Raw genomic sequence first — 20,504 nt, 5'->3', positions numbered from 1 at the left:
ATGGCTCTGGTACTCTCTCCTACAGGCATATCTCCACCCTTCCCACCGGCAAGAAGGTGCTAATGTAAACCCACGCGACAGAGAAGAACTAAATGCAAGATGCAATGTCTGGATGTATACAATGCAATTCAAAGAGATGAAAGTGAGAAGAGAGCCCAACACACCACAATATATATATATATATATAGGAAAAGGATTGTGCGCTCGACCGTACCTAAGGTTAGGTACGGTAGAGTGCCAAATCACATGGGTCCCACATTTTTTTTGGTCATCTAAACCATTCATTTGCAAGGTCCCATCATAGATAGGGTGTGTACCAAAAATCAGCACCATTGAATCATCCTAACCCCTCCAAAACTGGAGGGCAAAATGGGCAGATTTGTGGACAAACAGTGTCTGTCCATTTTGACCTCCACAAATGGATAGGTTAGGATGATCCTATGGAGCTGATTTTTGGTATGCACCCTATTTATGATGGGGCCTTGCAAATGAATGGTTTAGATGACCAAAAAAAAAAATGTGGGACCCATGTGATTTGGCACTCTACGGTACCTAACCTTAGGTACGGTCGAACGTACAATCCTTTTCCTCATATATATATATATATATATATATATATATATAGAGAGAGAGAGAGAGGAAAATGATTGTGAGCTTGAATCTCATATAACTTATATGAGCTTTGAGGGCCCAAACACATGTGAGCCCATATTATTAGGATGATCCAAAGCATTCATTTAAAAGGCCCTTACATAGATAGGGTGTGTAAAAAAAATCAGCTCCATAGGATCATCTTAACCATCCAAAAGTGGAGGGCAAAATAGACAAACATTGTTTGCCACAAATCTGCCCATTTTTGCCCTCTGTTTTTGGAGGAGTTAGGATGATCCAATGGAGCTGATTTTTGCTACACACCCTATCTATGATGGGGCCTTGCAAATAAATGGTTTGGATCACCACAAAAAATGTGGGGCCCATGTGTTTGGGCCCTTAAGCTCATATAAGCTATATGAGCTTCAAGCTCACAATCATTTTCCTCATATGAACCTCCACAAATGGAAGGGTTAGGATGATCCTTTGGACCTGATTTTTTGTGGGCACCCTATCTATGTGAGGGCCTATCAAATGAATGCTTTGGATCATCCAAACAAAGCGAGCCCCCTATGTTTTGTGAGCGCCACCTCATATAAAGTAGCGCTAGCACCACCTCAGGAACTGTTTACTCTCTCTCTCTCTCTCTCTCTCTCTCTCTATATATATATATATATATATATATATATATATAATTCGACGGTTAGGATTGTCTTATGAGAGTGGGTTTTGATGTATGGTCCATACATAGCAAGTTGTGAGAGGGAAATGGTTTGGATCAATGAACAAGTGGGCTCACTTGTACTTTTAGTCACTTTAATCTTTCCTCTTAAAAATGTGCGCATCCACAATATAACTTCCTTGTTACAAATAATTTGTTTTCTGAAGTGCCCTTATCACTGTTTTTTTTTTAAATGCTATTTTTGTGAGTTTTAAGCTAAAGGCAGCAGGAATAAGGTGCCCAACACCGTATCTCTTGACACTTCATGAGTTGGTTATGGAATTCATACGTATTGAGTTTCATATACCTCATTAGGCTCCTTTTATTCTCTTTCTTAGAATCATATTAATTATTATGAAGCCATTCAGAATGTTCCATTTTATTTTCTTCCATTTGAAGCCACTTAGAGATTTAGGATATCATGGTTGGAACATATAACTTGGTAATTTTATACGATACAGGACAAGCAGGTTGGGCTGCACCTCGTCTTAAGGATGCAACTTTATCTGAAGACAAGCTTGGTGAAAGTTATGTTGAGGTGTGGTCATTTTCTATGTTTTAATTTAATTCAGATGCACATATTAACTGTTTATAGGTGATAAAAATGAAATGTTTGAAAAGATCTCTAGTCCTTACTATGAAGCTTCAATGGATAGGGCTGCAGGAGTTTTAGACATTTGTGTAAAATTCACATGAGAAATTAATTCTCACCATTGTTAACTTTCCATTCTGGTGACTGGTTTTAAGAACTATTAGTGGCTGCTATAAGTATGTTTATAAGGCAGGGCCTTCATTACCTATTATTCAATCCTTTAAACATGTTTTGGAGTTCCCTACTTGTTTTTTGAGTAAGTAAGATGGGATTGAACCCGCAACTTCGAGGTTGAGGCATACAAAGCCAAGACCAATTGAGCTACAGGCTCAACTCCAAATTAGTGAAATCATTGTCTGAGGAAAAGAGGTTGGTTTCTCTTTTTATCTTTTTCCAGTCAAGGTTTTTACAGGGTAGATGTCATTAGAGTTGCAGAAAGGAAATTGGTGGACTTTTTTCCCTACGTGTTTTAGGCTTCACGTGTCATGGAATGACTGCTTACTTTTCTAGCGTAGATTCTTAGCTTTTTTGTATTCATTTTTAATCAAGCCCAGTCTACCAAATCATTCAAAAGAAGAAGAAAAAGTCCTTCACGTAACATGCGGTTGCTTTTTCTATTTGATTGCCCTCCTCTGGCAAGTGAAAATAAAAACATGTAATTTCATTGTTGCTCATACTTTTGGCTAGTAGATGGCATCATTTCTGATGTATTGGAAATAACTTTTAGCATTTTGAATGACAGATTATTATGACAATGCGTAGATTATATCAGAAGTGCAAATTGGTGCATGGAGATCTAAATGAATACGACATACTTCATTTTGAGGTAACAGCCATTTCTTTATGTTTTCTCAGGATGGATGCCGTTACCATTTAACTCTATCAGCTATTCATTTTTTGAATGATAACTCTATCAACTATTCATACTCTAAATACTATGTTTCTTCCAAACCAGCAATTTGCAGCATATCCCAAGGTTTGCAATTTTTTTCCAGGGCCAATTATACATTATTGATGTATCCCAATCTGTGGACCTTGATCATCCTCATGCATTAGAATTCCTACGTGAGGATTGTCTTCATGTTTCTGTAAGTTGATTTTGACTGGTGTGATTAACAATAGCCTTGCGAGTTGTAAACAAGATTTATTAATGTAGTTTTGCGATTACCGGCTGCAGGATTTCTTTAAAAAACATGGGGTGGCAGTGATGACAGTTCAAGAACTGTTTGATTTCATAGTCGATTCATCTATTGGCGATGATTCCGTTGACAGCTAACTAGAGAAGGTCACTTCTTTGTTTTACCTTAAATGGTTTTGTTCCTCTGGATCCTATATACTCGTGTACTCTTTTAACATTGGTGTAACAAAAATTCAGGTTCAGCAGAGGATTTTGGAGAGAGGAAATGAATTATCCCCTGAGGATGAAATTGCAGAATCTGTTTTTGTGAAGGTAATCAGCTACGATCATGTCTTGTAATGTAGGCATTTTTTTCCGGACTGACAACCAAATTCGCGTAGGTCTCCATGGGCCAATCAACTTCCTCGTTGCCCGGGAAATAACATTTCTTGAATCCCCTTCCATTTCGGCTTCATTTGAGTCTTTCAATCAATTCGGAGCAGAAAAGGTGAGGGTAATGACCCCACATTGATCTTTAACCATACTCCGATGCCTGCCAAGCCAGGTTACCAATAGCAGCACCATCCAAATTACGCTCTAAGAGTATTAGGAACCAGGGCCTTTTTTCTTCTTGCTTCATTTTACCCTTGAGCACTCTATCCCAAAAGATATCTCTCCATTTCCTGTTCAAGTCTTGAATGGCATCTCCCTTGAATTCCTTTCTCATGATGGCCCATTAAGGAAGAATGCCTTGGATCTCCCCTAAACGCTCTATTAGAGGTGGACCACTTGTTCTCAGCATTCACTGGTTTTTCTCCTTCCAAATTGCACAAATGACGGGTACAGTGGAAGTTATTAATGTGTGAACTCCATGGTTAAACCTTTTGACAATTGTCCATTGTGTCTGATGGGTACAGGAAAGATGGTGATCTTATTCATATCCTTCATGAGAGCTCTTCTCTATCCATCTCATCTCAATGAAAACAAATAACTTGAATGCATTTTTTAATCATTATATGGCTTCAATTATTAATTATTCGGTTGGAGAACAACATGGATTTCTTTGATGATGATCTCATTCACGTCTCTTAAATCAATGAGACATGAATAGGTTTTGCCCCAACAACTTTATCTGGTGTATGGCTTATAGTCCAATATTTTTCAAAAAGTACTGCACAGTCCACTCCGCAGGATGATCCAAACTATCCATTTGTTCGGCCACATCGTAAATAGGTTGTGCCCCAAAAATCATTTCCATAGGATGATCCTAACCCTTCGATTTATTGTATTCACTCCTATAACCATACCTATGCTTGCTTTAGCGGCTCACAAATAGCTCACCTTCTTACGCATGCATACTAACGTTTGCTTTAGCTAATGCAGCATGCAACTTTAAGATAGTCCCGATGGCTACTGTTTTCTGCCACTGACTCACTACTGCTTTAGCTTCTATAACTCGGAAATCAGAGCATTAGCTCACTCAAACTCGAAACATCCTATAAGCGAGCTAGCTCCCTCAAACTCGAAACATCCTATAAGCGAGCACAACTCATAACTAGAATACTCCTATTATCAACTCATAACTAGACTACTCCTATGATCACTCGGTGTCACCCTGGGCATTAGGGGTGTTGCCTCACTAGTCCCTGTGGTATGAGGTAGGGATTCCGTAGCATGGGTATAAGATATCTATATTAAGTAATAAGTCCCTGGAAGAGTACTCCAATTGACATTCTCGGAAAAATCCTCTAGGAACATTGCACAAGTAAGAACATACATAGTTGGCACACAGCAGATGTTGTAACTAGACTACTCCTATGACCATTCGGCCTCACCCTGTCATTAGGGGTGTTGCCTCACTAGTGCCTGCAGCATGAGGTAGGGATTCCTTAGTATGGGTATAAAATATCTATATTAAGTTCCTGGGAGAGTATACCCCAAGAGACGGAAGTCGGAAAAATCCTCTAGGAACATTGCACATGTAAGAACATATGCAATGTTGTTATTGGAACACTAGCAGATGTTGTAACATTGCTTCTAACAATTTCACATATTGGAACATCACTCCTAGGAACTATAAAAGATGCCCGCACCTCCTTAGGGGAAACGCTATCACATACTAGAACTGGGACGCCGGCCAGCTAGGAAGTTGGAACCATAGTTGCTAGAGTGGGAAGCGAGTGCGAGAAACGATGTAGGAAGCGAAAGCAGGAAGCGAGGGGCCTAAAGGAAAAAAAGGGGAAGCGAAAAGATTTAAAAAATACGTAGAAAGTGTGTGGGAAGCGTTGCTGAAAGTCAACATGAGCACATAATAAGCCCCATTGGAGGCAAACAAGAAGTACAAAAAAGAGTAGAATTGTACTAGGTTAGGGAGGAATAATTAATAAAGGTAAGGATTACAAGTACAAAAGAGGACTTCGGATCAGAATTAATAGTTTTAAGAATATACAGTTTCACCTGTTTTATTCATATTTATCTAATGTTAAGTTTTGGAAAAAGTTGCACATAATTTCCATTTGAAACTTAAGTTGAGTTTTCAAGTTTTAAATGCACTTTAAAAAAAAAAAAAAGATCATTCCGCATAATAAAAAGTAAGTAAATATTCTTTTAGGAAGAAATAATCTCCTAAATAGGAAGTGTACTTTTAATGAGGAAACATGTAAGAAGCGTATGGGAAATGTGCTTCCCCTAAATTTGGGAAGCGAGCTTCCCATCCAACTAGGAAGTTTCCGGTAACTATGGTTGGAACTGGTGAGGATGCTGGTTATTAAGAAACTATATTTGCGCCTAGAATCGGATTTGCTTGAACAGGCTCTCTGGTCAGGAAATATACGTACCCAGATTTTCCCACCACGACGCACATGTCGTGTCATTGCTCGTTGCCCTGCTTATATTTTTCTAGATGTGATCCAATCAAATCAACAAATAATGTGGATAGAGTGGAGGGACACCTAGCCGAAGAATCCACGGACAACTCTGTTAGTGATTTTGCATTTTCAAAATCATGTATATTACATGTTTTAGTGTTTTGGAAAATGTTTTATCAAAAGCGTTTGGGAAAAAGAAAATGTTTTCTTGGAAATATTTGCTTTTACAAAAGGATGTAGAAGTGTAGTTGAAAAGATAGTCCCACATCGGATAAGAGAAAAGAAAGAGAAGGGCTTATAAAGCACTACCTTTTCTAACTCTTGTTGATTGCACATTGGGTTGAACCCATGGTTGGACCCGCGGGACGGTGCAACGCACCGTTCGCACACGCGGGCGCGGCGTGGGCAATGGGCTATAGGGCGCATAGTGGCGCTTTTTTAGGCGCACTTTGTGATAGTCAGGCCACACTATCAAGGGCATATAATCATGTTTATAATGGTAAGTCCAGACATATAGGACTTAGACATAGTGCTATAAGAGAGTTACTTACTAATGGAGTAGTAACTATTGATTTTGTGAGATCGAGCCAAAACTTGGCCGATCCATTCACTAAAGCTCTTGCAAGAGATCTGGTGTGTAAAACATCATTAGGGATGGGGTTAAAGCCATTAACCAATAGTCACCAATGATGGAACATCAACTCAACACTTGAATAAACATCAAGTCTTGAGTTCAATGAGTCCAAGTACATCATATGGAGTGATTGCAAGCACTATAATCTGTATTATTTGCCATCCCAAGGTAAAGTGCTTGGTACCTGTAATGTTTAAAAGGAGAAGGCTGAGTATTTAAACTCTTAATAGGCTTATAACATAGTGTTGGAGTGTTTTAGTTACAGGGGCACTCTTGATAAGCCTACCTATGTGAGTGTGGAAGTGGTGCCGCTTCCTATGAGACCTGGCTAGTCTCTAGAGCGCTCATGAAACCAAGATATAGACACAAGGCCAGTACATGTGTCGGTTTTAGAAATTGCTCAAAGAGGTGAAATCTTGTGTGTGAGACGTATCCGGTTACCCAAATAGAATAGCTAGTTCAAAGATACGTCTACTATGCAATTCTGGTTAACTTTGATATGTCCTCACTAAGTGAAGGTTCAAATCGAGAGATACCTTCATCTATGCATAAGATTTCCAAGCCTGATGAGAAAATTTTCTTTGATTTTGAAAATGGTGGGGGATTGTTAGTGATTTTGCATTTTCAAAATCATGTATATTACATGTTTTAGTGTTTTGGAAAATGTTTTATCAAAAGCGTTTGGGAAAAAGAAAATGTTTTCTTGGAAATATTTGCTTTTACAAAAGGATGTAGAAGTGCAGTTGAAAAGATAGTCCCACATCGGATGAGAGAAAAGAAAGAGAAGGGCTTATAAAGCACTACCTTTTCTAACTCTTGTTGATTGCACATTGGGTTGGACCCGCGGGACGGTGCAACGCACCGTTCGCACACGCGCACGCGCGCGGCGTGGGCAATGGGCTATAGGGCGCATAGTGGCGCTTTTTTAGGCGCACTTTGCACTTCGCAAGTACGCAACATCGCGAGGAGCGATTGGAGCCTTTAATTTTTCCAGATGGATGGGTGGGTCAAATGGTTCGCAGGCCCATCAAACCGAATGGTTCAGTTGGGTTGGGCTTCGGTTCGGGCCTAACGGTCGGCCCATCGGGCCCATGACTCCAACGGTCAAAGGGTGTGATCAAATGGGTTGTGTCCCTTCCCCCAACGGTCATGTGCCAAGGGGGTGCGATCCACAACATAGATGGTTGATCTAACGATGACTGGGTTGGAGAGAGGATTTACTCAAACCAACAGTCACCTCTAGAATCGATCAGGACCATTCAATGTCAATGGGTGCGATCTAACGGTCAGATTTCAAACATTCTGGAAAGGTGCCCTGTAGAGGTGTTTTTCACACTGAAAAGACACCAGATGGTCTATAAAAAATGTGCAATCTTCTTATTTCAGATAGAAATCGAATTGGCAATTCTGACTGATTTTAACACTCTCTTCTACACTCCTACAAAAATCCCCAAGTATTTCTACATACTGTTTTTCTTTTGTTTACTGTTCTAGATACTGTTTTTCTGCAGAAACAGAATCTAGAGATTTCTCTAAGGCTTGAAATTTCGGAAGGGCTTTTCGGGTTTGATTCCGCTAGTGCTACGCGTCATCAAACATTAGTAGGGCTTCCCTACTAAGCTTCATTGTATCTTGGAGGCAATTCGCGGATCCCCTTTGCACACTACTAGTGGGGGCGAATCTTGTCTTAAGGAAAGTGATATCACGCCTTGAAGCAACAAGTTTCCGTTTTCTATCATCAACAGTACCCTCAACAAATTTTCCAACAAACTCTGCTACCTGCTCCTGGGTGGGGCTCCAAATCCTTAGAAATCAGTCTTTCATTCCTGGATCTCCGAACGCTACACCTTCAAGAACTTCAGTAGGTTACGAATACTGCTCAACCTTGACTGGACTGCCATAACAATTGATGGATATTAGACGGAAGCAGCTTTTCCGCCACCAGAACCAAGTTCCAATGCTTGCTAGGACTAGGAGATGAGAGATTTGAGAAGGGCTCTTCATACCTCAGAAACCAGATAAAGATGGATCATTCCTTAGCATGTGCAGTCCCTATAGATTGGAGGGTTAGGATCATCCTATGGAAATGATTTTTGGGGCACAACTTATTTACGTTGTGGTCCAACAAATGGATAGTTTGGATCATCCTGTGGAGTGGGCTATGCAGCACTTTTTGAAAGACATTGGACTGTAAGGCCACACACCATATGAAAACTCCTCTTTATTAACTGCTTGTTCTGATTGGCTGTTGCTAACTCTTTGGAATTGTAACAGCCAAGCAAAAGTCTGTAAAACAGAACCACTGGTTGGCCAATGTTTTTGATATTGTATGTGAGCCTCTTTTTTTTTTGTGCGGCTACCATGAGTCTGTTTTAAACTTTTGCTCTGACCCACAATTCAAATGAAGACTTGTATAACCCATTTATAACTTGTTAATATGTGTTTCAGTCATTCATTCCAAGGGTATTAATGGATGTGAAGAACTATGAGGATCATATAGATCGGATTATGAGCGGCAAAGACACAGAAGGCATTTATTATCAGACAGTAACAGGCCTCAAACAATCTCTTCTAGGAGTGGATAATACTACTGCAACAAGTACTCAACAGTATCAAGGTACAGAAAAACACAACACAGAAGAGTCCCTTCTCAATTCTGCCTTGCAGACAGCCGAGAGAGGAACAGAAACAGAAACTGACAAGGAGAACTCGAGTGACTTGGAAGTGAACAGATTGTCATCCTAAACTGAAACTAAGGTACCATTCGATAAAAAATCCGCTAAGACAAAGGTCCCCAAGGCTGTGAAGAAAAGGAAGAAGGCAAAATCCTAGCATAAGTAGTTCAAAGATATTCATTATCCTACGTTTTTAACTGCTAATTATTATTCATTATTTTCTCTTACACCTTTCAAAAAAAAAGTTATTCATTATTTTCTTTTATAAAAAAAAAGCTGCCAATTGCTTGAAGCTTTGGCTCATGTGAATTCTTCTGTTTTGATGAAGGCAATTGGCCTATTCTAACTGATTCTGTGGAATCAACCTGTTTTTTTTTTTTCTCACAGATTATTTCCAAACAAATTTGCTCCCATATTCGTTAATGGAAGGTATTTTTGTAATGAAAATGGGGAAGTGATATTTGCACTTTGTTTATAAAGCCATCTTATTGTATTAAACAGTTTTATTTATTGGCGCGCTATTGATACTTTCATGGGAGTGGTAACAGCTTTCAAAAACTAATTGGAAAGAGTGAATTAAGACAAGAGAGCCCTTATTGAAACAAGAGAATGCAGATTTCATTTTCGTGAGAATATTAATTAGAACTGAAAGCAAAGATTCAAACAACGGTTTTTCATGTGATGTCGTTACCCCTAATACTCTATCTAAAAAGATTGAGGAGGGTTCCTTTGGTTATGAGCACTGAGATACACATGAAACTATTATAATTATTATGTGAAATTAATTTCTTTTGATCTTGCATGACATTGGCATTGATGGTGTAAAAAATTACAAGGCTGGAGTATGATTTGTAGGCATTTGAAGGCAAATTACTTAATATTTATGAGGCAAACTTATTCTGAGCTCTAGATGTAGATAAGAAGAGAAGAAAATTACCTGTATTTAGAATGTTTTGAGAATTTTACAAATGTGAAATTACACCTGCTTCTCAAAACAGGTGTAAAATTACCTTTTATAGCACCTTAGCAAATCCCTAAGGTCAAAAAATATAGTCTGCGAGTTAAAAATGGTTTTATAACATATGATAAAATACAAAATGTTGTGTTTGTACCACTTGATGCAACTTTGCAGAGAGATGGATATAAACTCCCTCCTGAGAGCAAAAGTCAACATTACTTGCTTATAACATTGAAGTGAGCATGTCAATAGACACATGCTCTCATTGTCTCCCGTTTTTTTTTTCTTCAAGCTACAAGCAATGTGTCCAATATCCATATACAGAGACAAACCTTGACAATTAGGTTGCTGCAAGTTGAGGGAAAACCATCAATCTGACATTTTGAAATAATGGGCAAACTTTGCAGCATGGTTTTAAATTTCGGCTGAATTGGATTGAAATTTCAAACAGAAACTGAATTTTAAAAATTTTGGCCGAAATTATAAGATTTTCACTGAAATTTCATTTTCGACTGAGGCCAAAACTGAAACCAAAGTTTCAAACCATGCTTTGCGGATCATTCTGACGAGAAACCTGGGGGTGATGAACAACACATAGATTTCCTTCAAGTTAATTCAAACCACGGACTTAGACGCCAAGGTGCAACAGCTCGTCGTTCACATGGGCAAATTCTCAATGGAGAAGGGCTTCTTCTTAATGCACCACTTACTATTCTTTTTCTTATAATTACTTTTGTTATTATTTATTCTCCCTTAGTATTCTTTTTCTTATCATTTGTTAGCCAATTTATTTCTAAGTATACATTTATTACTTTGTGTCCCCAATGACCATGAACGGCCCATCATATGGATTGTCAAGAATTGCTTAACATATAACTGCAGTTATGTTGGGAATAAATGATTTAAGGTGCACTTCACTAGGTAAATGAATGTATCTCCAAGGTATAAATAGTAAGAGTGTATATCTTTTGGGTATTTGAAATGTTGTTTTTCAAACATTAGATCAAACTACACATAACAAAGAAAAAAATGATGCCACTTCCTGTTGTCTAGCACCAAACCAAACATGGGAGGGGCAGTAAGGAAGCTGAAAAGCAGCACAAGTCTCAGCGCCTAAGCTCGATCTGGAGAACACATGAACCCAAGATTCTTGCACGCTAATACTTTATCATGCATTTTGACGTCTTCCGAGGCTTTTCTTCAAGCTGTTTACGCTCTTGTTCCTCAGCTTTAGTGCCTACAAAAGGATCAAAGATCACTTCTTTATTATTATCCATGCCCACTTCCGCCCTCTTCTGCTCCTTCCTCAATCTCTGGCTCCAATGGGTCATCCTCATAGCCCGTATCCATCTTGTAGTTGTTGTCATCCCCCATGAACGCAGAGAAGCTTCTTGTTCCTTCCACCGCCTACGGTACTTAAAGATGATACATCAAGGAATGCTAGAATAAACTCAAGTATACAGCTAGAAACATTTAATATGTAAGACAAACATCTACAATAATATAATAAGATCAAATGCCTAGTGACATATAATGTTGCACATGTTTTGAATAGTAAGTTTATTTTAAAGATAGGCATTTCATATGTTTTGAAAGTTGATGATTGTTCTGTTCTTTACTCTTCAACTTACACATCCTACTAATGAAATGGAATTTTTTTTTGGAAGCATGTGGTTTTTTGGTTATGTTGGTGCATAGAAATGAATGAAACTTTTGACTTCGGTCCCCAAGAAAGTCGACATATTCTGATCAAAATTGTCACATTCGATGAAAGTTTAAAACCATGCTTATAGGTAGATAACATTTTTCTCATGTGGCCTTTTCACAATGGAATAGGGATGTAGACATCAATTACCTAAACTGATGATTTGAGGACTACTAAACTAAGTCTCTTGCTGAGACTGTAATTGGGTCTTCATTTCACATAACAACATACCTTTTCTGGAAGTGTAAGAGGTTGAACCAGTCCCCTGAAAGTTTCAGGTTGTTGGTCTTATTTCTTTGACATGTATCACACTCTTCAACATGGTGTGTGTCATCAGCCTTAAGTTCCTTTCAATATAAAAAATGGGTTGAGTGCTAGTAAGTGTTGTTTTACCCAAAGTGCCCTGCCATAGGTGTGTTTTATATCTCATACACTTGTATAATTTTTTGTTAATATCCAGTGAGCCCAAAAATTTGAAAAGAATAAGTGTTTTAAGTGTCAGCTACCTAACCATGACATCTATCTTGGCTTGATCAACCACAATTCCTTCATGGGAAATGATATGGCCAAGGTGTTCTATCTCGTGCTGATTAAATGAACATTTGCTCATTTGATGAATAGAATGATTGCAGGTGCGTCAGATAAAAGAGAACTGAGATTTTCAACCAGAAATATAGATTAAAATGTTAAGGAATATCAAAATGAATTTACGAAGATATGGTCTGAAGGTCCTATACATCAAACTTTGGAAGGTTGACGGAGTATTAGCAAGTCCAAAAGGCATCTCAAAAAATTCGTAATGTCTTTCATGGACTTGCAGAGATATGACCATGCGAGCCAAGTCACAAACAAGAATTGACAGGTCCTTAGGTAGTTCCCATCCACAAATAGGCAGGACTCATGATTCCTTTTTGGGTCCAGCACAAGAAGAAGCTGCTCCACATACCTGTGAAAACAATAATCTCCAAGAGGCTGGAAATCCTCTCCATTAAGTCTTTAAGATGAGGGCAACATTGTATGTATACCGTGTGTACTTTGAAATTAAAATCCACTGGCAAGGTAAAACCTGACTCCTCAACATGTTCCAAGAGTGGACTGCACCAATGACTGCCAAGTCAGCATATGTGGATCAGCAAATACAGTAAGCTAGTGGCATACAGTCTAGTAATTACATTAGGGGTGCTTTTGGATTGCCAAAATCAGGAATCAGAATTGGCATCTCCAATCCAATTCCTCAGAAATCAGAATACCACCTATTGGACAGGAAATAGATGGAGCCATAAATTCCCTAATCAATTTCGTCCCGGTTTCAATTCTGCCCCCCTATTCTGTTCATTTATTTGAACCAAACATTGCAGGTGGAATCAGAATAGGATGCAATTCCAATTCCCGATTCCGGCAATCCAAACGCACCATAAATGGTATCCCCGTAGGGAATGTAAAAAAGCAACACTTATCCTGAAAAATGATCACAAAGATATAAACAGTTCACTTTACAAATGAGAAATGTTTAGGCAGCCTGAAATTGTAGAGGATAGATAAAATGGGAAAGATAAGCATCAAAGCAAAATTACTCCACTTAAAATCTTACTGTGGGTGAAACCAATGTAAGACTAATATTTAAGAAGGCTTCATCTAATTTTTAAAACAACTGTTCCTTCGTTTGTGTGGCTCAGCTATTGGTTCAGAATCAAAAGGCAAGCATCTGCTATGCTACTTGAATTTATATAATAAATTCATATATCATAGATTCAAGGGTTAGCCGATGTTGCAGTCAATATTCAACAGAAAATTCGTTTGGAAGCCATAATGTCAAGCAGTCAGACAGATCGAATGCTATACTAAATTGTAGTTTGGAAAGGGTGTGCCCTGAAATAGGAAGCAGTGGTGAATTCTATCTGCAATGCCAAAACAAGTTTCTGAAACATCTTTAAGACAGTTTTTTTTCCCTTCTTTTCACCCATGAACTCATGGTTGGGGCATCCAGCACCTTCTAATTGCACAAAAATTATAAAAAGAGAGATGCTAGACTAGCCTAGCAACTTCTTTGTGACATCATCGAATTTTATTTTATTTTTAATGATAAGACATCATCTGATCTTAAAGAAAATCATACCAAGGGTGGGGAGAAAAACAGGAAATCCTCTGATTATCTTGAAACACAAAATGAGTTGGAAGCTGTGGATTGCATACACTTTGCCCAGATTGTAATCGTCACCCCAATAGGAGGGGATTCTCTCAATAATACTTGGGTTATAGAATAGTAAGTACAGATAAATAAAAAAATTACCGTCACCCCTAGAATAGAAAAAAGCATCATATAATATCAATCTAATGGGAAAAGGATAAAAGATGGGATTGGGGATGATGAACCTGATAATAAGGAAGATGGATGTTATACTCTTAGGCCGCCAATCTCGATGCGTGGGATGTGTGCTATCTTGTCCCAATCCTCTCCCCTACGCTTCTGACAACATTTCTCCAACTGGGGACAACCATTAATCCATAGGTGACCGAGTGAGGTGAGGTCTTTAAAGCTTGCTGGCAGACAAGTCAAGGATGGGCAGTCGTCAATAAACAAGGAGCGGAGGTTGGCTGGCAACTCTGGTAAAGACTCCAACTTGGGACATCCCCAAATTAACAAGCTTTGAAGTGCATTGTGATTTTTCAATCCTTCACCCAAAGACACTAGATTCTTACAGTAAAAAATAGCGAGAGTTGTAATAGAAGTCAGACATCGTACTTCATCTTTGTGCAAAGAAATCAATTTACCACAGCGTGAGATAATCAACGTTTTGGAGGGGACATTCTGCAGCCCTACTAGCAAAGCCCCAAGCTCGTCACAATCGGAGATGGTTAAACTTTCCAAAGCATTAAGAACTTCTATCTCTCTCGGAAGATATTTTAGCTTTGCGAATGTTCTAAATTCCAAGGACTTTAGAAGGGTATAATTCCGCAACAAACCTTTTGGTAGTGATTCTATATCTGAAATTCCACCAATACGGAGAGAAAGAAGTGAGGTGAAGTCCGGAAATGACCTTAGCAGCAACCCATTAGTTCCCACCAACCGTAAATCAGTAAGAGATGATTGAGCAAGACGTGGTAAACTAGTCAGCTTATTGCATTCATGGATCCACAATGAACTAAGGCAAGGGAATAGAAGTATTTCTTCCCCTCCCACTTCTCTATTCCATGCCTCCAAATTAGGCATATTGTAAAGTTCAAGTGTTTTCAATGAAGGAAATAATTGTTTTACAGAGTCTTTCTCATAGGACTCGTTGTTCATGTACTTGACGCCATGCATATCTCCTATGATGAGAATCTTGAGGAAGCGTAGTTGCCCAAATGGCGGGAGATGCTCGCATTTTCTACAATTTATCAGTTTGATTTCAACTAGATTAGGGAGCAATGAATCACACATCATCCAACTTGGAAATTTGAAGCCATTATAGTAAATAATACCTAACCCTTTTAGATTTGTGTGTGGTTGGAGCCCCTCAAGAATGATGTCATAATTGTCTAACATGTTATCAGCATCTATATCGTGGCTCCATGATAAGCACAATAGGTGAAGGCCTGACTTCCGCTTCAAGTTTGCTTTGTTGGCATCCATAGCATTTCCCACATTCTCAAGCTTCTCAATCTCTAGGTTCCCTTGGAGGTCAACTCTTCTATTCCACATCCACTCTCTTTGCTGACAATGAATTTCCCCAATGTTTGAAGACAACTTAGTCTTCCAATTCCAGCTGGCATCTTAGTCAATCTCACTGTCTCAAGATGAATTAGTCCTCCGTTCTGATTCAAACTATAGATTGGTTGCAAGAATTCGATTTCAACATGCCTGAGACTAATCATCTTCCTCATGCCTTTGGGCAACTCCTGCAGGGATCTGCAATTCAAGAGCTTTAATGTCTGCAAATTATATAGATCAGAAATGGTGTCAGGGAGTGTTTCAATGTCAGTTTGGGAGAGGTCAAGGTACCTAAGATGTTTCAACTTGCCTATTGAAATCGGCAATTTTTTAATGTTAGTCCAACTTAAATCTAACACGCGTAAGTACCTAAAACTTAAGAAAATATTATAAGGGACCTCCTTCCTATAGATTGTTCGACCAAATAAAAGGGTTGTGCGTAGTTTCTTTTCTTTTCGTAGAGTCTCCAAATTTATTGATGATACTTCTATTTCACAATCTAGTGATGAATGTCGAGTCATTTTAAGAATACTATCTGCCCCTTTAGCCTTCAACATTGAGCATTCAGTCCCCGCAATTGATATTGCAAGATCACTTATAAGGTCATGCATCTTGCACTTTGTTATGTTGCCATATTCGTCTTTCTCTTCATCCTGGAAGAAAGACCTCCACATCAAATCATTGAAATATCGATTACCGATATCTTCCATCTCGATCTCACCTCTTGTATACGGTCGAAGAAAGCCTTCTGCCATCCAAAGCTGGATTAATTTACGCTTCTCAATTAAATGATCTTTAGGAAATATAGCACAATATGCAAAACATTGCTTCAAATATGATGGCAAATGATCATAACTTAATCTTAATGCAGATAAAATCTCATTCTCGTCTTCCGACGAATTCCATGTATCACTTTCTTTGATGGACAACCACTCATTTTCCCCTCGTTTAAAGAACATTAGACTTCCAAGAGTCTTGGCAGCAAGGGGTACACCTCTGCACTTTTTCACAATCTCCTTCCCAATTTCTACCAAGTTTGTAGTCTCTTCTACTCTTCCCTCCCCGAATGCTCGTTTCTTGAACAACGTCCAACAATGATCTTCTGATATTCCATTAAGTTTGTATGTTGGAAGTGTACCCATGATCTCGGCAACATTCAAACTACGAGTGGTTACCAGTATTCCGCTTCCCTTTGCACCACCACTTAGCAATGGTTTCAATTTATCCCACTTGTCACTATCTTCATTCCACACATCATCTAAGATGAGCAAATATCTCCTCCCATTTAGCACCGTTTGAAGCCGAGACTGCAATAGATCCATGCTTGAGGTGTTGCATTCATCTTTACATGCAGATTCTACAATTTGTTTCACAATTCTTTTAACATCAAAGGAATGATCGGACACGCAGACCCACATTCTTGCATCAAAATGATTCTTCACACTCTCATTATTGTAGACCAACTGAGCAAGTGTAGTCTTTCCAAGGCCACCCATTTCAACTATGGGAATGATGGAAACATCATGCTCTTCATCACAATTGTTAATTAACAAGTCTATTATCTTTGCTGTATCACCTTCTCTTCCATAAACTTCAGATTCAGTTACAAACGAATGAGTCTCCATTCTCTCTTCTCGTGTCTGAATCGGCCTGATTACAACTACCTCTCTCAAATGGAACTTAGATCTCTCTACTGCAATGTCATCTAATCTCTCCCTTATCTTCTTTATTTTACGCCCCATCTTAATTCGAAATAGAACTGAATTTGAAGATGAAAAGGTGTGGTGTACCTTGTTGGTAAAGCGATCTAGAAGCCCCACACAATCTTGGATCTCAACTTGCCGCCGAAGAGCTTCAGTTGCAAACTCATCCAATACATCATCTGCATCATAAGCCCCATCTTTTAGCTTTCCTATCCAATCTCGCAACGCCTTCTCCTTTAATTGTCTGTCCCCTGCATCTTCAAGCACAGCTTGAATTGCTGTTAATGTGCTCTTCAACTTCTCAAGCTCATCATTAACCCCTAAAAACAACCCAAATTCTTCTATGGTAGTAGAGTTCAACTTTTGAAGAACCAGTGGCAAAAAATGGGAGAGTAATACTGTTTCTGCCATAACTTCTTCCCAAAAAGGGTAAAAGAAAAATCCCAACAAAGAACAAGAGATGATGGTATGAAACCCAAGAGGAGATTTGAGGTGAAGATTCAGATTACCCTTTGTTCATTGTATATCATAGCAAGAAAGTGGAAGGGGCCTCAAAAGTCTTCTTGAGAGGAAGGATCACAGCAAGAACACAAAATGTGCTCAAACCTTTCTCACCCTAGACTATTTTCTACACACGCGCCTTACAATTCATTACCGCCATATACAACTGAGTAAAGAAAAGGGAAGTACCAACTACACCAGGCATCATCATCCCTGCACCAAAGAGAGTCCGAGAACCCGATTCAAGACCATCTATGGCGGTCCAAATCCGATAACTTTGCCTCTCGTGGTGGAGGGGCGACAACATCAGTAGAGGTGACCAGAAGGATTATAACAACTCCATTGTGGTGCTGCTATGGTGAGCTAGGGTTTGGTGGAAAAAAAAACAAAGCTAGGGTTTCTCTTCGTGGGTTTCTCTTTGTGGAAGAAAGCTAGGCTTTTGCTCCCAAAAACAGAGCAATCAGGGGCTTTTTCTTGCTGCCATGGTAAGATTGTCTTTCTAATGCTCCGTTGATTTTATAATCTACCTCACGATGGAGGAGAACTGGCAGAGAGGGTTTCGGGTTCCACTCTCCGGCATCCTCGCCGGTTGATTTCGACCTCGATTTCCACGCTCCGATCACCTTATCCATCTTCCCTACCATCGCCACCACCACCTCCATCTCTATTGGGCCCAGATTCATTTCCTTCCCCGTCTCGCCGTTGCCGATCTCCACCTCCTCAAGATTCGACCACCATCATCTCTTTTGCTTACATATCAACATCCACCTCTACTAGAGCAACACCACCCCCTTCATTTCCAACCTCCATCTTCCTTTTAAACCCTCTTCTATTTTACTTCAAAACCCCATTTACCTCTGACCTCCCTTGACTCCGGTGAGCTCGCCGGGATCCGAACACTTTTATCTCCTCCGGTGGTCCGTCGGAATCCGGTCATTTCTTTTACCTCTTGAAACCCATCTCACACCTTCATCTCCTCCAACTTCACCACCTTTTTAAATTCCCATCACCTCCATTTTTTCCGTCAAAGACCCATTTTCTCCGATTACCACCACCTATAGCCACCACTTCTATACCCTTTGCCTCCATTATAGCTACCCACTCCACTGATCGGATCCCCATTTCCTTTCATCCCAGATCTGAAATTGGGTGGGATTAACATAAGAAGAAGAAGGGGGTTTGTAGTATATAGCCCATTCATCATCACCAATCTCAGCCGATTGCACCACGGATTGCCGACGGTCATTCAGGAATCACTCAATACAGGTTACTCTCGGAGAGATACTATAAGTAGGAGCCGTGAGGGCTATACCCGCCTTCTAGTGCCACCGCACCATTAGTATCTCAACACCTGGACACCTTGTGTGTAAAACGGACATAGTTCGTATGCTGGGCGATAGTCACAGCATACAAGTAACTATGCACCCGGCCAGGTGGACCTCACGACATTAAATCTGGTCGCCATCTACAGAAGGATTCTCGTACAAGGATAATTTTGCAGGGAGAGGGGTCTTCTTCTCATCTGTATCCTCTACCTCTTCTTCTTCAGCTCCTTCAGATTCGGTGTCTTCCTCCATCTCGGTCTCCGCGTGGGTTTCCGATCCAGAATCCGGTGGATTCTCACGGCTCGGTGGTCGGCACATTTTGCAGAGTGGAGGAGGATTCCGTGACAATTATGATCTCCGTCGGGGTGAGAGGTGTTGGGGGAGATCGCCCTAGATGGGCCAGTGGGGCGAATTTGATCCCTCTTGGGGTCCAGCGGATCAACCCCGAAGCAGGCCTTTTGGGCGATTCTGTAGGAGGTTGGAAGAAGTTTGGCTCTGAGCCGGCAGTTGGGCAGAGAAATTGGCCTCACCGATCTGAAGAGGAGGAGTGGCTACCCGTCCGAAGCAAGAAGGGAAGACGAATGGAGAGTGCCTTCCACAAAAGAAAGAATAGAGAACTAGGAGATTGGAGATGTTGCAGATGTGCTTTCAGGAATTTTCTAAGGAGGGTTAGATGTTGGAAGTGTCATAAAGTCTGGTCCAATTCGGACTTCAATTTTCCAGGGCACCAAGAACAGTCAGCGGATCTGGTGGCGAGGAGGCGGCTTGTTCCTAAACCAACAGCGCCTCAAGCAGAGAATGTTAGAATGGAGCGGTTGCTTCCTGCAACTTCGGAAGGTGTAGCTTTCAACCTTGAAGTAGTCCCCCTTAAGTCTATTAGTAATGCAGACTTAGGCTTATGGGGGAAGATGAAGGAAGGGTGGGATGGTGATTTGGATGCGCTGGAAGACTGGCTCTCTCGCAATTGCAGTCAAGAGACTGAAGCTGTGGTGTATAAAATTGCTCCTTTAGAAATCCAAATTTCCATCCCAGCGGGCGCTAATCGATCTCACTTAATCAGAGATTGGTGCTCTCCATCCCATTCTCCTCTGGAAGATCTACAGAAGTGGGATACAAAATTTCCTAAGGCGGGGAAGCCTTCCTGGTGGAAAATAGAAGGAGTTCCGCCTGAAGCATGGTGCGCCGATAATTTTCAGCGTATAGGGAGGAAAATAGGCCAGGTGGTGGAGGTAGATTTGTCGTGTTATGCGGGTTTCGGATATGAAGTGGGTAGGATGCTGATCAGGTCTGAAGGACGCCCCGGAAGTGAACTATCTCTCCAAAGCTCTATCGATGGCACAATTCGTTGGATTCTAGCCTCCCGGGAAAGAGTTGACGACGACCCGAACTCTGCAAAAATCTCCTCTCCTTCTCCGGCTGGGCAG

At 40.1% G+C, this 20,504-nt stretch overlaps 2 pseudogenes across 1 annotated transcript; one reads left to right on the top strand and one right to left on the bottom strand.

Annotated features, from left to right (window-relative positions):
- LOC143890986 (uncharacterized) lies at positions 1-9,306 on the top strand (annotated as a pseudogene).
- A 2,265-nt stretch (positions 9,307-11,571) lies between these two features.
- On the bottom strand, positions 11,572-17,887 carry LOC143889850 (putative disease resistance protein RGA4 pseudogene; annotated as a pseudogene). Its single transcript, XR_013254959.1, has 2 exons — positions 14,234-17,887; positions 11,572-12,967 (listed from the first exon to the last, which is right to left on the bottom strand). The product of XR_013254959.1 is annotated as a putative disease resistance protein RGA4 pseudogene (transcript).
- Between the last annotated feature and the right edge of the window lie 2,617 nt (positions 17,888-20,504).

Source organism: Tasmannia lanceolata, unplaced genomic scaffold (genome assembly GCF_043159265.1).
Source record: "Tasmannia lanceolata isolate RefF3 unplaced genomic scaffold, GAP_Taslan_0.1 ptg000013l, whole genome shotgun sequence".
Taxonomy (NCBI): domain Eukaryota; kingdom Viridiplantae; phylum Streptophyta; class Magnoliopsida; order Canellales; family Winteraceae; genus Tasmannia; species Tasmannia lanceolata.
Note: the sequence above shows the minus strand (reverse complement) of the source record. Positions and strands in the feature narration are given on the sequence as shown.